Consider the following 22,035-nt stretch of genomic DNA (forward strand, 5'->3'; position numbering starts at 1 on the left):
TTCCAAGGTGATACCTTAAGCAACACTTTTTCACCTACATCGAAGTGAAAATCTTTGCGCTTTGGGTCCGCATAACTTTTCTGCCTATCCCTGGCAGCTTTCAAACGATCGCGAATCTGCACGATCTTGTCCGTCGTCTCAAAGACGATATCTGGTCCTGACAATTGGACATCTCCAACTTCTGCCCAACAAATGGGCGATCTACACTTTCTACCGTATAAGGCCTTCAAAGGCGCGGCCCTAATACTAGTATGGTAGCTATTTTTATAGGAGAATTCTATCAAGGGTAGGCGGTTATCCAAACTGCCACCTAAATTAATCACACATGCTCGAAGCATGTCTTCCAATGTTTGGATGGTACGCTCACTCTGTCCGTCTGTCAGCCAACCGTTATGTGATAGTGCTTCTTGACTTATTGGCGGAACATATCCTTTAATCCTTAGGGTGCAATACATCGCGAGCTCCACCAAGCTCCTTCAATAGGTTTTAGCTCATAAGTTATTTGATCTTGATATATTCGATTACTTCGAATGATTTCATATATTCAGAGCTTACTAGCCTGACAATCAACAGATTGGCACACCTTTCCAGGGTGATATCTTTTGTTGAACCTTATTTCTTAACAAGAACTTAGGAGGTTTGCTATTTCCATGAATCCTTGATTCTCTGCCGAATACTGGCAACTTATAGATGGTTATGGATTTGCTCGATCTTATTCGTTGTTTCCAAGGCAACTTTCAAACGCCTATAATTGGACTTACCAATTTTTCTGTCTAGCAATAGATGTTTTAACATCTTATCTATACAAGGTCTCCCAAGGAGCAACCTTGATACTTATATAACAACTATTATAGAAAAGTTGATCTTAAGGTGAGATGGTTATTCCAATCACCGCTTAAACTAATCTTAGGGGATAGTTAATTCTCACACTTAGTCGAATAATCGACGATCCTGGGCAGCTGATGGAAATTCTTAATTGTTGCCTATTTTGGGTTGCGGTATTTCATGCATAAGCAAAATGAACCGTCTTTCTTATTTACGAAAAAGAAATCGGAGTTCTTAGAACCTTGAATTTTAGCTTTTCGAAACCTTATCCAAAACTTATGGATTTGGCTCTTAGTTCTTCCTATTTCGCTGGTAATAACAGATATAAGATTCTTACAATAACTGCAGCCCTAAGCGGGATGTTTGTCCTAACATCCTCTTGCATTTCAAAAGGTAACCATGGTAATTCTTATAAGGAAGCTAATTATGACACATAGAGATGTCAGAGATTTTCGTATTCTCAGACTTTAGCTTATCTATCGCTTTCGGTGTCAGATAAATGACATATTCCCTTTACCATTACAAGGATGCCCTAAGTAGAGATACTTATAAGGACATTTTTATATTGGATATCTCCTTTGAATACTACTAGTCGACTTTAGTACAATATGACCATTGAATATCTTCGGGGATCCCATGCATTAAACCTCCATACTGATCAGGCATGGAAGCAATCTATGGGACACACTAGGATACGCAAATCCTCATATGGTACTCTTATCAAACATAGTTTGGCATTCGCAGACGATAGAAAACAATGGGGAAAAATAATAAAATAAAATAATTAGTATATATTGTCGTACTCCTTCTGGGGAAGAGTACTCCAGATTCTTATGAAAGGATTATCTCCGAGGATGGGAGAGAGGTCATTAAAGATTCCATTGGTAAATTATACCTCATATTTAATATATGAAGTCCTCATGAATGTAATCCAGAGTTTGCTAAGCTTATGGTTTGCTAAAGGTTTATTATCCCTTGCATCAATGCAAAAATACTTGGCAGTCATTATCAATGCTAAATGGTATAGGACGTACCTATTGCTATTATCGATGTGCACTGTCGCAGGTATTCAACCGGTAGTCTAGGCGGTTCCTTTCTTATCCTTTCCAGACCTAGCTGCTCCTTTCTTGGCAGCCATAGGGCAATTAGTACTGATGTGCCCCTTTTCACCACAGCTGAAACAGTTTGCATCCTTCATGTCCCTACATTCGTGGGACTGGTGGCCAGTTCTTTTACAGATGCCACATTGCTTTATCTTTTGGCTTAATCGACACTGCCCCCAATGTCTTCTCTTACAGGTTTTGCATGTAGGCTTCTTGTTGGAATCCTGTTGGTTATTGTTGAGCTTGGATTTGCTCTTCTTAGGATTCTGAGAGTTATCCTCCTCCCTTTGTCTTTTGTCATTAGTTTCATTCATGAACGACTTTTGTCTCACTACATCTAGAGTGAGAGACAAGGATAGATCTACAGCTGATCTGTAGTTGGTTGGCCTTGAAGCCTTAACATCCCCTTTTATTTCTGGTGCTAAACCACCGATGAAACGCGCAATGCGTCTTGGTTCCGGGGTGATTAAATAGGGTACTAGTCTAGATAGGGAGTTGAAGTCGGTAACATATTGCTGACAATTTAGGTTTTTCATTGTGAGGTTCAGAAAATCTGTCTCCACCTTTTCCACTTCGTGCTGTGGACAGTAGTTCTCTTTGATAAGGTCCGCAAACTTGGACCATCCCATAAGGTATAGGGGAATTTTCCCCGTGGACTGCATCATGGCCTTCCACCATGCAAGAGCCTCTCCTTTAAAAGATTGTGAAACAAATTTTACTACGTCTTTATCAGCACAATCGCTGATGTCCACAACCGTTTCCATTTCCTCAAGCCATTCCATAGCATCAATTGCTCCTTTTTCGCCATTAAAATCTCTGGGTTTGCATGAGACGAAATATTTGTAGGTGCACCCGCCCTCAGTTGAACGGGGCTTATCATAGAGTACTAACTCCTGAGGTTCGCTCTTTTCATCTGAAGAGTGAACGGAGCTCTCCTTACGAGCTGGTGTATTCGTTTCCGTATGGATCTTTGAGTGAGTGACACTCGGTTCCTTTTTGTTCTCAAGTACCTTATCCACCACTTCACTAATTGCTGCGCTAATCAAGGCCTGAAGAGTAGTGCCATTAACATTTATATTTATACTTGCATTCTTGTTTTTAGCCGCTGCACTGCTGTGCGCTTCGTCGGAAACCTCCATTCTGGAGCTTTGGTACTAACACAAAAATAACGTATGCTTAGATGCAAGTTATTATGAGATCATCGTAACGGATGATTTATAAAGTCATGGTATCACTAAACCATAATGGCTGTTTGGTTTATAACTTCCTTATAGTATGCTACTAGAAAGTATGTCAATTATATTTAGCCTAGGTCAAAAGGACCATCAGTTGTGTTTATGGTCTGGACCGAGTCCATTACCTATTGACTGGGGGGTCACAATGTCACAACTGTCTTTGTCATAACGACAATCTTTAGATAGTTGGAAGGCTTGTCATGAAGGACATTAATAATCATAGGCCCGAAGGCCTTGTCACAAAGGACATACAAAATATGGCACTTAAGGCATCAATATATAAGCTGCAATCCTATTGGATCAGAGATCTTAAGGTTCGAACATAGTTCTTCACCTTTGGACAGAGAGTCAAAGACTACAACCGTCATCTTGTGGAAGATAATTTATTTGCCACAAAGGCTAGTCAATGTACATCATTCTGACTAACTAGATGATTGTGAGCCCCAGAGGAGTCAGTCATGGTGAAGCTTTGAAGGCTAACTAACCATGAAGTAATAGCTTACTTAATTATAGGGAATTGTCAAACTTGATAATTTAAATAGCCATGGTGCAAACAAACCATATAGGCCAATAGATAGTAATTAGTTTATTTGATCATGTCTTGCCTAGATTTTTAAATAAACCATCTTTGGCGTTTTTAAATGGAATAAATCCTTTATACTTACTAGACAGGGGACATAAGTCACGACTGTCAATGTCATAGCGACATCTTATATAGCACAACGGCTTGTCCCGTAGGACTTTTCGACGGCATAGATGCCTTGTCACTAGGGAAATTTTAAAACATAACCAATGATTCCTTTGGATCGGAAAATTTCATAATTCATTGTCTCGACAAGAAGTTATGAAATAAAACTATCGTTTTCATGTATGCATCCTTGCCCGTAGGTATACATCCCAGGTGGATGTTTAGATGTGTACATCATGTTCGACGTTTATTAGCCATGATTCCTATCGATCATATAGGCTAATTAAGGAATTTGGAAGTTCCTAATATAGAGGTGACCATCGTGATTTTATCGCATCACTGTTGTCGGGAGTGTTAACAAGTTTTCAGGTGTTTTAACAAGGACCTGAGTCTCTTTAAGCAGGTCTTACCATCGTAGCCAGGTTCCTAACGACATTCAAGCTAGGTTGTACCTTTTGAGACTCTTTTTAATATACTTACAGGCAGGAAAGGAATGATATTTATTTTATTCAGGATTATAATTATCCCAAATTTATTGAAAATATAACGTTGGCATAAAAGCCTAGTCACGTAGACAAGTTTAATCTATAACCCACGATTTCTGAGAGTCGAGGCATTACAATTTATCCTAGTTATAAAACATTACGGATATTGAGGTGGCACAAAGGCCTAGTCACAAGGACATCAATAAATTATAAGCTAGGATTTCAGAGAATCGAAGCCTTGAGGTTTGAACCTAGTTCATTACCTTTTTCTGACAGGGAGTCATAGCTACCACTGTATTTATTAAAATTTCTGGCCCGTGGGCCTATCAATTAACCTCTCGTAAGATGTTAAGACATATAGTCATTGTACTGATGATACGTTCAGCGGTCAAAGTAATGACATGACGTCATGATCAGTGTCATTAATTTAATCAACTGTCGTTCAGTGGTCATAATGATGACATGACGGCAGGATTAGCACTTAATTTATATCAACTGTCATTCAGTGGTCATAATAATGACATAACGACAGGATTAGTACTTAATTTAAATCAAATGTCATTCAGCGGTCATAATAATGACATGACGACCAGATTATCGTCTAGAGGCTTTTGAGCATAGCTCACCCCCTTAGGACAGGGAATCTCAAAAGATTCACAACTGTCGATGTCGCAATCGGACAGTGTATTATAGCTCGTGGCACTTCATCCTTTAGGGATGATTATTTTACTTACAGGGAATTTTAAATAGATCCCAATTTTCAAATTTATTACCCGTAGGCACTTCATCCTTAATGGATGGCTATTTTACTTGCAGGGAATTTTAAATAAATCCCAATTTTCAAATTTATTACCCGTAGGCATCAAGTCATTATCAGACTTGTATACAGATATAATCTGTAGATAATTTATAAAAAGAGTGGCTTGTGTGGTTTTACAGGTCACGCTTAGCCAGGAGTGTTAACATGTTTACAGATGTTAACAGAGATTTGAATCTTTTCAACCAAGTTTTACCATATTGGCCAGGCCTTTTATTAAGACATTCAAGCTAGGTTTTACCTTACTAAGATTCTTGTTAAATGGCAAATCAAATAAAAATTGATATTTTCCATTTATTTAATATTTCTTATTTAGAATGAAAGTCCAAACGTAATCATTCCATTATATAAAAGTAAAAGTATAAAGTTGCCCTAAGCGGGACTTGAAAGGAATAATGTTGTCCTCGCAGGGACTGAAAAGATAAATATGTCCTTGTAAGGACTAATAAGGAAACGATCTTCAGTAAAGGGAGTTTCTTCTTCATCTTATTTCTGAATGCTTTCTCCTTGGATGTTCGTTTCATTTTAGCCGCGGTACGAAGCTCAGCATCTCGGGGCTTCGGGTGTGGAGAACTCCTATTACGGCTCCTTCGCTTGGCGACGTATCCAATATATAAAATAATTGGAAGCAGTAAATTCCAGATTAGAATCGGGAGTATTCCTATGTTAAGTCTAGACTCAGAAGGTTAAGGAATGTGCTATTGTGTCATTGAGATTAAACACAAAAGGCTAGTGTTTAATTCACTCAATGTTGGCTCTGATACCAACCTGTCACACCTCGAATTTCCACGTGTCACCGGTGGGCCGGTGGGGGTAACGTGACGTAGTTGATAACATCATAGTCAAACAACACAATAAATAAATGCACAGCGGAAGCAGAAATAGATTCATTTCAACTTTATATAAACGTAATATTTAATATCACAAGTAGTTGAAACGGATCCACAGGCGGATCAAATAAAATAAGATAAGTGTTCAACAGACTTTAGACGCCTAGAACTTGCAAGATTCCTTACTAACGCCCTGAGCAGCTTCCAGCCTATTACGTACTTGTACCTGTCACTTAGACTTTGGAAAATACGTCAGTTTTCACTGGTAAATACACTCAACTGACTCATTTGAAAAGGAGTTTATGAAAATTGGTTTAGGCGCACAAGGCACAAAACTATTTTGACACTTGATTAAAATGCACAAGGCAATATTAATCTTTTATACTTGGGACAAACTATATCTCATGTTATCAGTTTTACATAACTTGCTCTACATGCGGGGCCCGGTCCTATGCCGGTTCAAGATTAACCGACACACCACTATTCCCTTATTGGGAATCCCATATTGGGTATAATCAAATAATAAGCATAAAGCATCTGTCAGGTGTATGCCTACACCCCGTGCTTAGGTCGTGGCCATTTGCAATTAATGAGTCAAGGATATCCAGGACACGGTCGCATTAACCCCCAATGTTTCAGTCAAGCAATACGAATTAAAACAGGTTATTTGAATTTCCCGACACATTGGTCTTCGAATCCCATACCTGACCATGCGGTATTTATATTACCGTATCCCAAGCCCGTAATAGGGAAAATAAGTTAAGAGTATTTACCTGAGCTAGCTCCTGTCTTAAATTGCAAGCATTATAATAACTCAGCCGTATTCACTTAAGTAAGCGTAGGTACAATTTACTGGAAGGCTCTAGTCTGGAACGATGGTATAAATAACCAATTAGAATACTAACGGGTCTTTAATTTAAGCCTAAGCTTTGACCGGTTAGTTTAAGGATGATACGGTTCAAGCGCACGATTAAGCGAAGACCGGATAGAACGTGATTTAGACCCGACAAGTTTGAATACTTGTATAATATGGGTATACAAAATACATTCTGGATTTTGAGACAAAAATGATAACGTTTGACCCGTTTCGGTCAATTTACGCAAACTAGTTACGTAAACCAAATCGAACGCGAAAAGGATGATACGGGTAGACAAATGATTCAAATGCAAGTTCCCCGAGATAATATGCTTAAAATAAGATATTATATCAGTAAGTTATGTTCTATATTGCCCGGAATAATTTTAAACCCAATTTATGCCTTAGAAGGGCATTTTGGTCATTTAAAAGATAATAAAAGGGGTAAAATTAGAAATCTGAGTTCCGGGTCTGGTTCATACAGTAAATATACTTAATATAACATATTATATCAGTAAGGTATGACCCATATATCAAATTTATCATTTAAAATCAAACTATGCACCGTAGGGGTATTTTAGTAATTTCACAAGGGCTAACAATGCCAAAACTGGAAGTCTGAGTTCATATACTTATACTTACTGTTTTTATATGAAAATATGCTAAACACGTCAGTAGGTATAGGTCTTATATGTTTAAGACAAGTATAACGCTTACTATGCGCTTAAAACGCTAAATATGCGATTTAAGGGCGTTTTCGGGTTTTCAAATTAAATCTGAGATTTTTATATTTCCAGAATACTTAAAATAATTTATTCATCATATAAAATTAGTAGAAAAAGGTTTCGGGTCAAAAGGATGTGTAAAACTCATTTTATGGCTAAAACGGTCAAAACCGACATAAGCCGAAATGACTAGGCGATCTAGGATCCGTTCAGCCAAAAATTAATTAAAAATCATCAAAATTCCCAGAATATTATATTACATCTGTTGGTAAAAAGTTTCATATCAAAACGTGGCCAGAAACGGGTTCTACGCGAAAAGGACCGTTTATGTAAATTTATAATATAGTTTACGCTAATGGCCATAACTCACAATCTGGACCACCAACTGATCCGAAATTTTCGGTGCAAGTTTATATATTAGAAATGAAGATTTCTATCCTTTCACTTTTCCAAAAATCACGTTTTATATCAAAAAGGGCAAAATAGTCAACTTTATGCATAAATCGGAAACATGCATTCGAATCGGCTAAGCATAGACTTATGACATAAATTTCCAGAAAGTTTAACAAAAAAAAAATAGTCAAAATACTTTCCAATACAGATCTCGAACATTCATGTACGAATCCGAATCGATAGCCTACGAAATAATCGTTTTACAAGACTTTCGGTTCCGATTCGTGTCTATACTATAGATTGTCGAGTTGATGATGGTAAAACACATTCTTGTATGTAATACAAGTTATTTATGATGATCAATCAGATTGCATGTCTAATATATTAGCATTCAAGCTTATTTTTGCAAAAATCATTTCTGTTGACTTTTTAGAAATAGGTTTGACTCGACAATTAGCATGCATATAGTGGGATTCAGATAGTACCCTTTAGAGGGTTTGTTTCCCACATAAATACCAACATATAACAGGTTTCAATTCGAGAAATGACTGAAAGAAATCCATTTAATCAAAAAGTCAAAGCTTATGAACAAACAGTTTGACTTTTATCAATAATCAAAGCAAGAACGGATTAGAGAACGAATTGGAAGCTTACAAAGGTCCTATAGGTGTTTAGTGAACACTAGGATTCGACTTTGATGATCAGATTAACTCCAGAAAGTTGCCTTGAATGTTCATGAGAGTTGAGAGCTTATTGTTACTACCAAGTGCCCAAGAAAAATGAGTGAATGATCTGATTTAAGGTGAAATTCAGATGTTATAGTGAGTTCTCAGTAGGCTAGGCATGCAAGGGATATTATTGGAGCAAAATGGAGGTGCACACAGCTGGTATCAACTCAAAATTCGGACCCAAACAACCCATTTTCGCGAAATCTGATGCTGGCAGTCCCACGCGGCCCGCCTGGGCATGTCCAGGCGGGTCGCCTGACCCTCTGATCAGCCCAACAAGTTTCAAACTTGGCAGAATTGGTCCCTGAACTTGTATGCGATGTTTCGGCTGCTTTTCTCGACCCGTAAACCCCCAAACTTGGTTTTTAAGAACCTTAGGACATTTACCAACATGGTAATGTCCTTGGATAACTTTGCGCTCAACCGAAAAGCCAGGAAATTCGACGTTGACGCTTTTAGTCCCTCAAGTACGGTTTTGGCCATAACTTTCTCATACGTTGACGAAACTTCATGAAATTTTTACCACATATTCTAGTGAGTATATTTTAGCTTTACAAAGCTTCGGGTCTGCCAAAAAAGTTCACTCAGAGGTATAAATTAAACATGTTGACACTTTTGGCCCCTATAGTTTGCAATACTTCACTTTTGTGCAATTTCCTCGTCGTATGATCCATGAACCATCCGTTTAAGGTTATAAACATTATGTAGGGTTATCATAGAGTCTACTTATCCATTGTTGACACTTTGGACCCTTACGTTCCATAGTTTTCACTGTTTGTCACTTTTAGTCCCTCTAAAGTATGTTTTCACATAACGGAACCTTATGACACGTGTCAAGACATTATTGGACGAAATTTTTCGAGGTGTTACATCCTCACCCCCTTAAAAGAAATCTCGACCCCGAGATTTATTCAAACAAATGGGGATATTTCTCTTGCATCGTGGATTCCACTTCCCACGTGTATTCGGGACCTCTACGGGCATCCCACTTGACCTTAACAATAGGCACGTGCTTCCTTCGAAGCTTCTTTACCTGTCGATCCTCAACCGACAAGGGTTTTTCCACGAACTTCAAGCTCTCACCTATGTGTATATCTGTATGCGGTACAACCAGTGATTCGTCAGCGAAACACTTCTTCAAATTACAGATGCGGAACACATTATGTATAGCGCTAAGTTCTCCAGGCAAGTTTAACTTATAAGCGACTGCTCCGACACGTTCGATTATCTCGAAAGGTCCTATGTACCTCGGGCTTAGCTTGCCTTTCTTTCCAAATCGCATTACACCCTTCCAAGGTGATACCTTAAGCAACACTTTTTCACCTACATCGAAGTGAAAATCTTTGCGCTTTGGGTCCGCATAACTTTTCTGCCTATCCCTGGCAGCTTTCAAACGATCGCGAATCTGCACGATCTTGTCCGTCGTCTCAAAGACGATATCTGGTCCTGACAATTGGACATCTCCAACTTCTGCCCAACAAATGGGCGATCTACACTTTCTACCGTATAAGGCCTTCAAAGGCGCGGCCCTAATACTAGTATGGTAGCTATTTTTATAGGAGAATTCTATCAAGGGTAGGCGGTTATCCAAACTGCCACCTAAATTAATCACACATGCTCGAAGCATGTCTTCCAATGTTTGGATGGTACGCTCACTCTGTCCGTCTGTCAGCCAACCGTTATGTGATAGTGCTTCTTGACTTATTGGCGGAACATATCCTTTAATCCTTAGGGTGCAATACATCGCGAGCTCCACCAAGCTCCTTCAATAGGTTTTAGCTCATAAGTTATTTGATCTTGATATATTCGATTACTTCGAATGATTTCATATATTCAGAGCTTACTAGCCTGACAATCAACAGATTGGCACACCTTTCCAGGGTGATATCTTTTGTTGAACCTTATTTCTTAACAAGAACTTAGGAGGTTTGCTATTTCCATGAATCCTTGATTCTCTGCCGAATACTGGCAACTTATAGATGGTTATGGATTTGCTCGATCTTATTCGTTGTTTCCAAGGCAACTTTCAAACGCCTATAATTGGACTTACCAATTTTTCTGTCTAGCAATAGATGTTTTAACATCTTATCTATACAAGGTCTCCCAAGGAGCAACCTTGATACTTATATAACAACTATTATAGAAAAGTTGATCTTAAGGTGAGATGGTTATTCCAATCACCGCTTAAACTAATCTTAGGGGATAGTTAATTCTCACACTTAGTCGAATAATCGACGATCCTGGGCAGCTGATGGAAATTCTTAATTGTTGCCTATTTTGGGTTGCGGTATTTCATGCATAAGCAAAATGAACCGTCTTTCTTATTTACAAAAAAGAAATCGGAGTTCTTAGAACCTTGAATTTTAGCTTTTCGAAACCTTATCCAAAACTTATGGATTTGGCTCTTAGTTCTTCCTATTTCGCTGGTAATAACAGATATAAGATTCTTACAATAACTGCAGCCCTAAGCGGGATGTTTGTCCTAACATCCTCTTGCATTTCAGAAGGTAACCATGGTAATTCTTATAAGGAAGCTAATTATGACACATAGAGATGTCAGAGATTTTCGTATTCTCAGACTTTAGCTTATCTATCGCTTTCGGTGTCAGATAAATGACATATTCCCTTTACCATTACAAGGATGCCCTAAGTAGAGATACTTATAAGGACATTTTTATATTGGATATCTCCTTTGAATACTACTAGTCGACTTTAGTACAATATGACCATTGAATATCTTCGGGGATCCCATGCATTAAACCTCCATACTGATCAGGCATGGAAGCAATCTATGGGACACACTAGGATACGCAAATCCTCATATGGTACTCTTATCAAACATAGTTTGGCATTCGCAGACGATAGAAAACAATGGGGAAAAATAATAAAATAAAATAATTAGTATATATTGTCGTACTCCTTCTGGGGAAGAGTACTCCAGATTCTTATGAAAGGATTATCTCCGAGGATGGGAGAGAGGTCATTAAAGATTCCATTGGTAAATTATACCTCATATTTAATATATGAAGTCCTCATCATTCACCAATTCCATAGTTAACTTCAAACGTTACTCATGATTCTCCTTGGTTCACACATATGCAAGTATGTTGTTGACGAATATTATCACGAATTCATCCGATTAGGGTTCCCATACCCTGTTCATGCATTCATTTCAGATACCCACAAATCGCCAAATCAATAAATCGTATACACTTCTAGAATGCTGTAGTTGCATGTCCGGTTATTAGCATAACTCTTCTAGTTATACGTACCGCTTCTACGGTGCTTCGATAAACTTTCGTTTATCTTCCAAACAAATCCCTATAAAGAACAAAATCAGTGTATTATCCATTATACACTTTCTCAACTGAATCCAAACAATACATCATGTACACTACTCCATATTTATGGTAGCTTGAGCCTATAAGAGACTGATCCAACTCAAGATGGGCTCTTGAAAGGACGAAGTCAATGTGGCTCAGCTTTTCTTCTCTCTGCTAAACCTAATAGCACTTCTGCAAGATAACTCCTTTATCATAACCAAATCTTCAATCTAGAATCGCAATAGTTCCTTCAATTGTCCATGTAATCCTTCTGTTGATCAATTGGCGACTTTTAACCTTCTCTCGATCCAGGCAAATCCTGTCACTGGTTTTCTTGATAAACTAAGGTCTGGTTAATCGTCCTTTGTCATGATAGCTCATCAAAATGGTGATCAACACTTCCATTCATGCAAGGCTTTAAACGGAGCAACCTAAATACTAGCGTGTTTAATTATTATTGTAAGATAATTCTGCCAAGGGCATTTGAGTATCTTAACTTCCTTCGGAGTCCATCATACACGCTCCCAACTTTTCTCCCAAGGGTCCGAAAAGCTTCCTATTATCTTGATGTCCAATCAATTTCCCTTTTCCTTTTAGGGTTATTAGTTTCGAAGGCGGCACTAATTTAGGGAAATTCTTAATAAATCTCCGGTAGCACCTAGCTAGTCATGTGGATCATCATACCCCCGACGGGGTCTTTGGCGTTCCTCATCATTCACCAATTCCATAGTTAACTTCAAACGTTACTCATGATTCTCCTTGGTTCACACATATGCAAGTATGTTGTCGACGAATATTATCATGAATTCATCCGATTAGGGTTCCCATACCCTGTTCATGAGATTCATAATTATAAATGACGCATTAATTTAGTCAAAAGGCATGACTAATAACTCGTAATGGCCATATCACGTTTGAAAAGCAGTCCTCATCATATCTTTGTCAGTAACTTTCAACTGAGATTATTCTAATCGTAGGTCGATCTTCGTGTAGCAGCTCGATCCCAGTAGCTTGATCGAACAAATCGTCAATCCTCGGTAAAAAGGCACCGATTCTTGATAGTCAACTTGTTCAGCTCTCTAATATCCTCTCACACCCTGAAGGATCCATCCTTTTTCTTCTTCAACAAAACAGATGCACCTCAAATGAAAAGCTTGATCGAATGAAACCCTTGTCCAGTAGCTCTTGAATCTGACTCGACATTTCTATCATTCTCAAACGGTGCTTAATCTATAAGGAGATTGTGCAATTGGGTGCAACACCGGGTGCTAAATCAATCCGAATTTCGATCTGTTTCGCAGGGGAAAATCCAGGTAAGTCTTTTTAGGAAAACTTCTGAATAATTGCGAACAATAGGAATCTCTCCGGTATTCCTATATTCGGCTTTCGTATCCACCACGTTAACTAAGAACGCAGGATAGCCCCTTTTGCAACCACCTGAGCATCCTCACAATACTGACGACTCTCAACTATCAACACTCGATACTCGAAACTCGACACTCGACTCGGTCGGTCTCCACGAACAACTACCACCTTTCTATCGTCATCAGGACGAGATATCCTAGCTAGCTTCATGCGATAGTCCCCACTTTGTCCTTGGATAATCAGTCCATCCTCACATCTGCGTCGAGGCTCCCCAGCTCTACTGGAAACAAACCAACACGAGAACTACGATCACCTAACTAAATACTACAACCGCAAACGACCTTACTAGTTTCGATCAATTTACCAATTGCTAGTTCTATCAGGCACTTTATACCCAGCTTACTTGTTGGTGAACACAAGAATGGTTCAGAGTTTCTCGAACAAAACTCAAGTCAGCTTTGGTATTAAAAGTATGAACACAGATTGGTTTTTGATTTGAAACATACCGGTAACAACAGCAAGATCGTCTCGTGCCTTCCCAGCATTTAGCTCGAACGCTCTACCCCTAGCATCCTGACCCTTCATTTTCAGACAACCTCTCTCGAAATGTCCTTGCTCACCACCCTTGTAGAATCCCTTGAGCGTAACTCCGTCCGATGTACTCTTAGCATAACACTCGCGAGTCATTTGTCCAGTCCGACCACATCTGGCGCACTTTATCCACTCATCCTCATGAGTCTTCCTCTCAAGACCACTCCTGCCATCCTTGGCATTGTCCTTTCCCGATTCTCTCTAGGGTTAGCTTCACACGCTTCTCCAATCTATGTTCCTCACCACGCTTCTCATCGGTATCTTTCCTCGAACACTCAGACTTTTGCTTTCGCGAATCCCCAGACCTAGGCTCGGAATGCGGAATTATTTGGATGGTATCAGAGACGGCCCGACATCACACATACCTTCGCCATGTCATTATATAGGGTATCAGACAATGATCTTGGGTTACAACCCTGGATTGTTTTATGCGTACATCTAGGTACTGTTCACAAAGTTAATGAAAAATCTGAATGACGCTCCGATTATATCATAACACAGGAACTACTAAAACTTTCCGATCATTATATCACCTGAAGGGTCTCCGATCTGTGTCCCACCAAAACCATGCCCATGAGCATCACTCCACCTTCCTGGCCATTATTTTAGTTAGCATCGCGCTGTTCCATGGCAGTATTAACGCGTTGGGCTATGAGTTGTGCCAACTCCTCTAGGGTAATAGGTAGTCCAGAACCCTGTCTCGCTTTTGGCGGCATTTCGTCGTTTCTATTATTTACAATAATAATAATCACATATGACGATAACCAAGAATGATTCAATCATTAAATGGTAGTGGACCAAACATTGCCCATGTATAATATCCATATATTAATGAGAACAATTCTTAAACCAAAAGAAACCCATTTGATATTCATACCTGAAATTTTACAAAGCTTGTTTTTAGTACTAAGACTAATCAAAATTCGGCCTGTCTACATCAACACCCGTTACAAGTCTATATGAAATTTCCCCCTAAATATCTGAAAATTTGGCATGCAAGCTATAAATAGGGTTCATCAAATGAGACATACAAAACAAACAATCAAAAACAATCAACAACTGACGCTTCAATCCCTGGAAGTCCAACATCTTCCTAACAAGCCCTTCTAGCTCATCATAATGGTCCGTCTGTACCTCTGATTCCTTCATCGTCTCCATGCCTCCGCGTAACATGGCGAACTGACGATCATAGTGAGAGCGATTGACCCAAACCCCTTTCTGCCTCTTCAAAGTGGACACTGTCTCAATTCTCGAAGTCGAATGCGATTTCTCTAACGGGTCGAGTCCTCTTCCTACGGCGAGTGTAGACTTAAAAGAGGTGTAGCAAAACACGTGACTCAGATAGCAGAATAAACGGTTCTGTAACAACGGACGAAAGAATCGCAAGTGTAGGCTCGACAGTATCAGTGAGCAAGTCTACTAATGGCTCTGTAGGCCGAGACGTGACATATCGTAACCGTACAAAGTAAGTGTGTGATCAAAATGAATAGTAACACATAAGGCCCAAATACACAAATAATCACGTATGCACATAAACACTTAAGGGTGTTCATACATGATAAAAATTTCTACATTTATTTAAAAATCTTGGCTTCGAGAATTTTGGACTTTAAATCTCAAAATTCTTCGGTTGAAGTCTAGTGTTTTCCTCGGAAAACATCTAGTTCGCTAACAACCATTGGCTCTGATACCAACTTCTGTCACACCCCAAAAACATCGCAGCGGAATATAAAACGTAGTGGTGACGGAAGCCGGTGCCCATTTCTATCTTGATGTTTGATGCATTATAGTGTTGGACATATTAACTTAATTAAAACATAAGTTTTTAAGCATGACGTCCCATAACATGACACAACTATGACATAGTTAAATTGTCTTTGATCCTTATGGATCTTATTACATTTGTCCCAGAAATTTTTAAAATTAGTCCAACATTTTTAAGTGACAAAACATGCATCAACAACCACAAGATACGCCATAATTCCTGAAGCTGAACTCAAGTACCTGTAGAACACGTTAAAATCAAGTGTCAACACAAAGGAAGGTGAGTTCACGTATTCACTTACCACCAATTTTATTTCAAGGAAAGCTTTCTGATTAGGTGTTTATTTGAAAACATCCATATAAATTTTAGAAAGTCCATTTTATTTCCTTATTAAAAATCCATGGGCCATCTGCCGGTTCATCGATCCGACAACTGTAATATATATTGCCCAGGTTTTGTATATTAAATCATAGCGTCAATTTTCAGACTCGTATGTTAGCTAGACGATACGAACTATATATTAACCATGCAGGGATAATCAATGCTAGACAATAAACAGAATATTAATTCTTCGTTTGACATTGACACAGGGCGATCGGTCACGACGGGGTTGTCAACCCGATAGATGTACCAACAATTCATCGCATACAATACTTAACTGATTAAACGACATCATGGGTGTAGGGTTCTCCCTTTGAGAACAATATGATGTCTTCCTCACGTACAATATATATATATATATATATATATATATATATATATATATATATATATATATATATATATATATATATATATATATATATATCCTACTAATATGACAATTTAATACACGACGTTGTACGAATTCCCCTTACTCTCCATCGTATGAGACCCAGTCAAGAATTCGTCCCCAACTGTACGGTCTTGTTTCACTTAAGAAATACCGTACGTACAATATTCATTCATCAAAAACGTTTTACTTCGAAACGTGTAACTTATCAAACCTCATATATTTTCAGCGAAAATATATATTTTATGTTAAAAGGTATGTTTTGTTTCGAAAACATTATTAAACCCTTTTAACAACGTGTTCCACCCCCAAAATATGTACAAAGCAGTAAAAAGAGAGGTTTAGTGACACTCACCTTTGGGTGCGTATTTTAAATAGCGCAATCCCAGAGATTGATTTCTACACATCCTATTATATATATAGGAACGATTTTAAATCAGTACACATAACACAAAAATCCTAAGTTTCTCCGTTTTTTAGAATTATCATATAACTTTAAGATTTTCTCGAAAAGTTGTCATTTTTTATTATCTTGGCACGTTAATATATATATGAGTCCATATATATATAAATATATATATATAAATATATATATATATATTATGATTTTGCGACTTGAACGATTTTATTGGTGGCCATTATTGTGTAAATCCGTTAACTCTCTCGTTTATACGCAATATATCTACGATTTGCGCATCGTAACATATATACATTAGCGTTCATATAATTTAACACCGAGACACGCGAAATCTTGTTAACTTATCTATTTTGTCATTTTTATAGCAAATATTGATAAAATATCTCATATGTATCAAATTTCATGCTCGACAAACAAGTTACACACTTAACTTAACTCGATTTTTACCGTTTCTACTGCACAAAACGCACAAATATACATGCATAATCCAAATCTTTAAAATCATGTTAAAACTTAACATATTTACATATTCTCATATTTAAATCACATAACACATTTTAACACATAAGGTTTACCCAAAATTTTACCAATACTAGTGTACTTAGAAAAATGCGTATATTAGTGATTCGGTAGCGTTTTCGGGCGTCGGAAGTCACGTATGACTAACCAAACACCAATTAAACTTAAAATTAGTTAGAATACTTATTTTTAAACTAAAAATATCAGTTTACTTACTGATTTAAATTAGTTTTACAAAAATCATCCGAAAAGCCGATTTTTGACCGTTTTAACGCATAGTTTTGCGTTAAACGTTACTATAATCATCCCAACTCGAAACAACTTGATATTTTAACACAATACATGTTATTTACTGATTAAAATTGTGGCTATAATCAGATTAGTGCAGTTTTTGTGTAAGTCACATAAATCATGCGATTTCACGCATTTTACAACACATAAAGCAATAAGTACAACATGCAAAGCTAGCAAACCTTATGACAAAGTTTTATATCATTTTTACACTTCTAATATTCATATTTTAGTGTTTAGAATCTGATCAAAATCATTTTTATCAAATCATATCTAAATCATCATTTCATGATCATTCATTCACATGCATGCTTAAGTACATGCATCTAATGTACTCATACAACATCCATATCATTTTATATGCACTAAAATATATATTCAACATATGTTTAAATCATGTTCAAGTATTCAAGAATAATCATATTCTACACAAGATTATCATTCAAATCATTTATCATAAGTACAAGACATGCACATTCTTACACATCTAAGACTTTTAACATCAAAAATTCATATGCATGCATATCTACACATACTTACACGACCATATACATATACATATGATTCTAAAAAAAATCACTTTTCACTTAAACTCATTTTAAACCAAAAAGCTTCCATATTACTACCTTTAAAACATGCATGTAATCTAACATTCAAGTAACATGTTAATCAAGAATCACTCAATCAAAAATCAAAACATAATCACCTGCACACACACCCACACTCACGGCCTCACATACATACACATACATGCCCATTTCCATTTTGTACAAAAACCCATTTGTTTAAGAATTTAAGTTTGTGAATCATTCTAAGATTCAAGAGAAACATTTCACTATTATTTTCAACACTAAGAATCAAGAACACTTTTGAAAAAAATAGTTTTATACCCTCAAAATTCAAGTGGGTTTTGACATGATTTTTGATGTTTGAAAGCTTGTTTCACCAAGAAAACACCTTTGGATCATCAAAATAACTTTGGAAGCACCTTGGATTTAAGTTGATTTCTTACAAGATCATCAAATCTCGAAATTATGGAGGTGTGGAAGTGGTTCTCGGTTGAATTGTAGAGAGAGGAAGAGTATTTTGATTTTGAAAATGAGTTTTCTTGGTTTGGTAATACATAGGAGATTACACCCAACATAATCATCACTCCACCTCACAAATTGGCCAATACATGCATGCAAGAGGAGAGAGGGGACTCTCTTTGGCTGCCATCTTGTAACTCTCACACAAACAATACATGCATACATACACTCATATATATATATATATATATATATATATATATATATATATATATATATATATATATATATATATATGTAATATAGTGTAAAAAAAGGTATTTTACTAGATACCGGGTCTTTTATCTAGCGTTTTAATCCCGTTTTTGTGCGTTTTAAATTATTTTTAACACTCTATAAAAATAAACTCACCAAAATATTATTGAACAATATTTTGTTTGCCTGGACTGGCTACGTTGCCGGTATTTAGCAGTATGCGCGCTGTGTTGCGCGGTACGCGCTTAAAATCGCAAAAATAGGGATTTATTCGTTTTTATTTATTTTTATCATCCTAAAGTAATAAACTCATTAAATTATTACTAAAATGATTATCAGTTGCCTTGACAGGCTGTGTTGACAGTATTTTGTCGGTATACGCGTTGCGTCGCGCAGTACGCGCTTAAACTTGAAAAATTTAGTTTCCTAGCGTTTTAAATTATTTTTCCACACGGATATGATTAAAATAATTATTCTAATCATAATAGACTATTTTTTTGGATTTCAACACTGATCGGGTGGCTACCGACGTTCATTTCGCATTTTAACCGTTACGCGATAAGCGTTTATCTTACCGTTGCCAACATAATTTTTTTATCAAAGTTTAATTTTACCAACTCATTAAATTTCACATATAAACATCATAATCAGTCAAATGTGGCCTTTTATCTATTCACAACACGTGTTATAATTGTACGGTGCGGCCTGAAAAGCCGGGTGTCACAGTTACATCCGAATCTATCCGAATCTGATGATACTTCCTTTTTGTAACCGAGCCCAGCTGCGAATTCCTCAACATCTAAAGGAACAGATGACTCAAAGAGAAGTTTATCTTCCTCATCAGGCATCACGGTATAACTGTGTCTAACAGGTGGAGGGCATTTCTTATGTGATCTAACACATACCTAGAGTTTGAGTAATTATCTAATCTAAGCTGGATCGCCTCATTTTCACACTTGACACATGCCAACTCTTTCTGTGCTTCCTCGAGCCTAGTGATGTAATTGTTTATCGCAGTTTGTTTTCTTGAAACCATTTTTGTTAGCTCGGACTTATCTTCCTTTAATGTGTCAATTAAGTTTTTAAATTCATTTTCATGATTTTTTTGAAACATATTGGCCTCTATGCACTTTGAAAGATCCATGATCAAACTTTGATTATGGATAAATGTCACGTCGTACTTGCTTTGCAAATCGTCATATTTGCTTTGCAAGTCAGACAATTTGCTTTGTAAATCAGACAATTTAGCACTTAAGTTAACACAACTATCACACCTATTAGAACTTGGTTTATCGACACATACCTGACTGGATTCACCCTCAGACATTAACTCACTTACCTCAGAATCAACGACCTCCCTCGACGATTCATATTCAGATCCATCCTCGCTTGATCTTGAACTTGTAACATCTTCAACTGAACTACTGCCATGTTCAGAACTATCATCATTTCTCGAGGACTCACTATCGCCAACATTCTTGACAATTTCAGCATAAAACGCCGTTCTTGTTTGACCACTGTTCTCCAACTGAACTGTCGGATCACAATCGACAGTAGATTTATCCCGTAGATTGACATTTGATGGTGAAGGGTTATTTGACGATGTGGGAGACTGAAGCCAAGATGACACTGAACCCTTTTCCCGTATACATATTATCCCCAACTGGTTGTGGTGTTCCATATATATCGGTGCTTGAGACAAAAACCGTTTGTAGCTGAGCATGTTGGGTAGGTCTTGTAGCTGAGGCACCTGGTTGTGGTTCACCATACATATTTCTTGTAATAGTGCTAGTGCCTCCACAATTTCCATAATACATCTTAGGATCAGGTTTCCAACCATACATATATGTTGCTTGATATGAAGATTTAGATCCTAAAGTGCTTGACCCCCAAAGATGTGTACTCATGATGGATTGAAAATAGTCATCCGTGAACCAATTGTGATGCAACTTTGAAAAGACTACGAACCACGAATAATTGAAGTCCAAAAAAAAAAAAATCCATGAAAATCTTATAACTTGCAGCCCTTCACGAAGACTTAAGCCCACTGATTTGTTTCTAGTCCAACGAACAATAGTAAATTAAGCCCACTAAGCAACTCAATCCACGAAAAAAGGAGAAGGCCCAATCCACCATTAACAACCAGACTAAAAAAATCCTTGGTATTTCGTGAGATGTGAGTTTGAATATTTTTGAAGCCAGAACAGGACAAAAACTAACAAGTACTTGCTAAAGTGAAAATTTAGCAGATAGTTTTTCGATTGGTAAGTGAAAAGGTTTTTTAAAAAGATAGAATCTGGTTTCCTGAATGTAGAAAGTTAAAAGCAGATTTTCCAGAGATCTGGTTGTCAATTACGGTGACTTTTCTGGTGACCTTGCTCGCCGGAAAAAATGGTGAGTTATAATTTTCACTTCAAAACTCAAAACTTTTCACGTTTTTGATTATCTCCACCCTTTTTCACAAGTTTTAACCGAAAAACATCAACTGATCGATAACGGCAAAATTCTGACGTAATTTTATCCGACAAAACTGTTGGAAATCTAATGTTAGGGTTTGAAGAACGAAGAATTGTGTTCATATAATAAATGAATTGATAATTATCGAATGTGTATTACATACGTATATATACAGACATTAGTGACAATAACCGCCACATAAGACTTATAATAATAAAATAATAACAATAATAATAGTATGATCTAGCTTATAATTATTCTTCCAACACCCTCCCGTAAGCTTGATCATTTCAGATTCATTTGTAATAATCCCTTTAACCTTGTGTAGTCCTTCGGCTGCAGAGCTTTCGTCATGATGTCTGCCAGCTGATCCTTTGTAGCACAGAATATTACGGTTACTTCCCTTTTCTTGATTAAATCTCTGATAAAATGATACTTGACTCTTATGTGTTTGCTTTTACCGTGATATACTGGATCTCTGGCCAAACATATAGTTGACTTGTTATCACAGTAGATTGGTATTGTGTAATCTTCTTTTCCTTGTAGATCATCTAAAACGCCTTTAA

Source organism: Helianthus annuus, chromosome 1 (assembly GCF_002127325.2).
Source record: "Helianthus annuus cultivar XRQ/B chromosome 1, HanXRQr2.0-SUNRISE, whole genome shotgun sequence".
Lineage (NCBI taxonomy): Eukaryota > Viridiplantae > Streptophyta > Magnoliopsida > Asterales > Asteraceae > Helianthus > Helianthus annuus.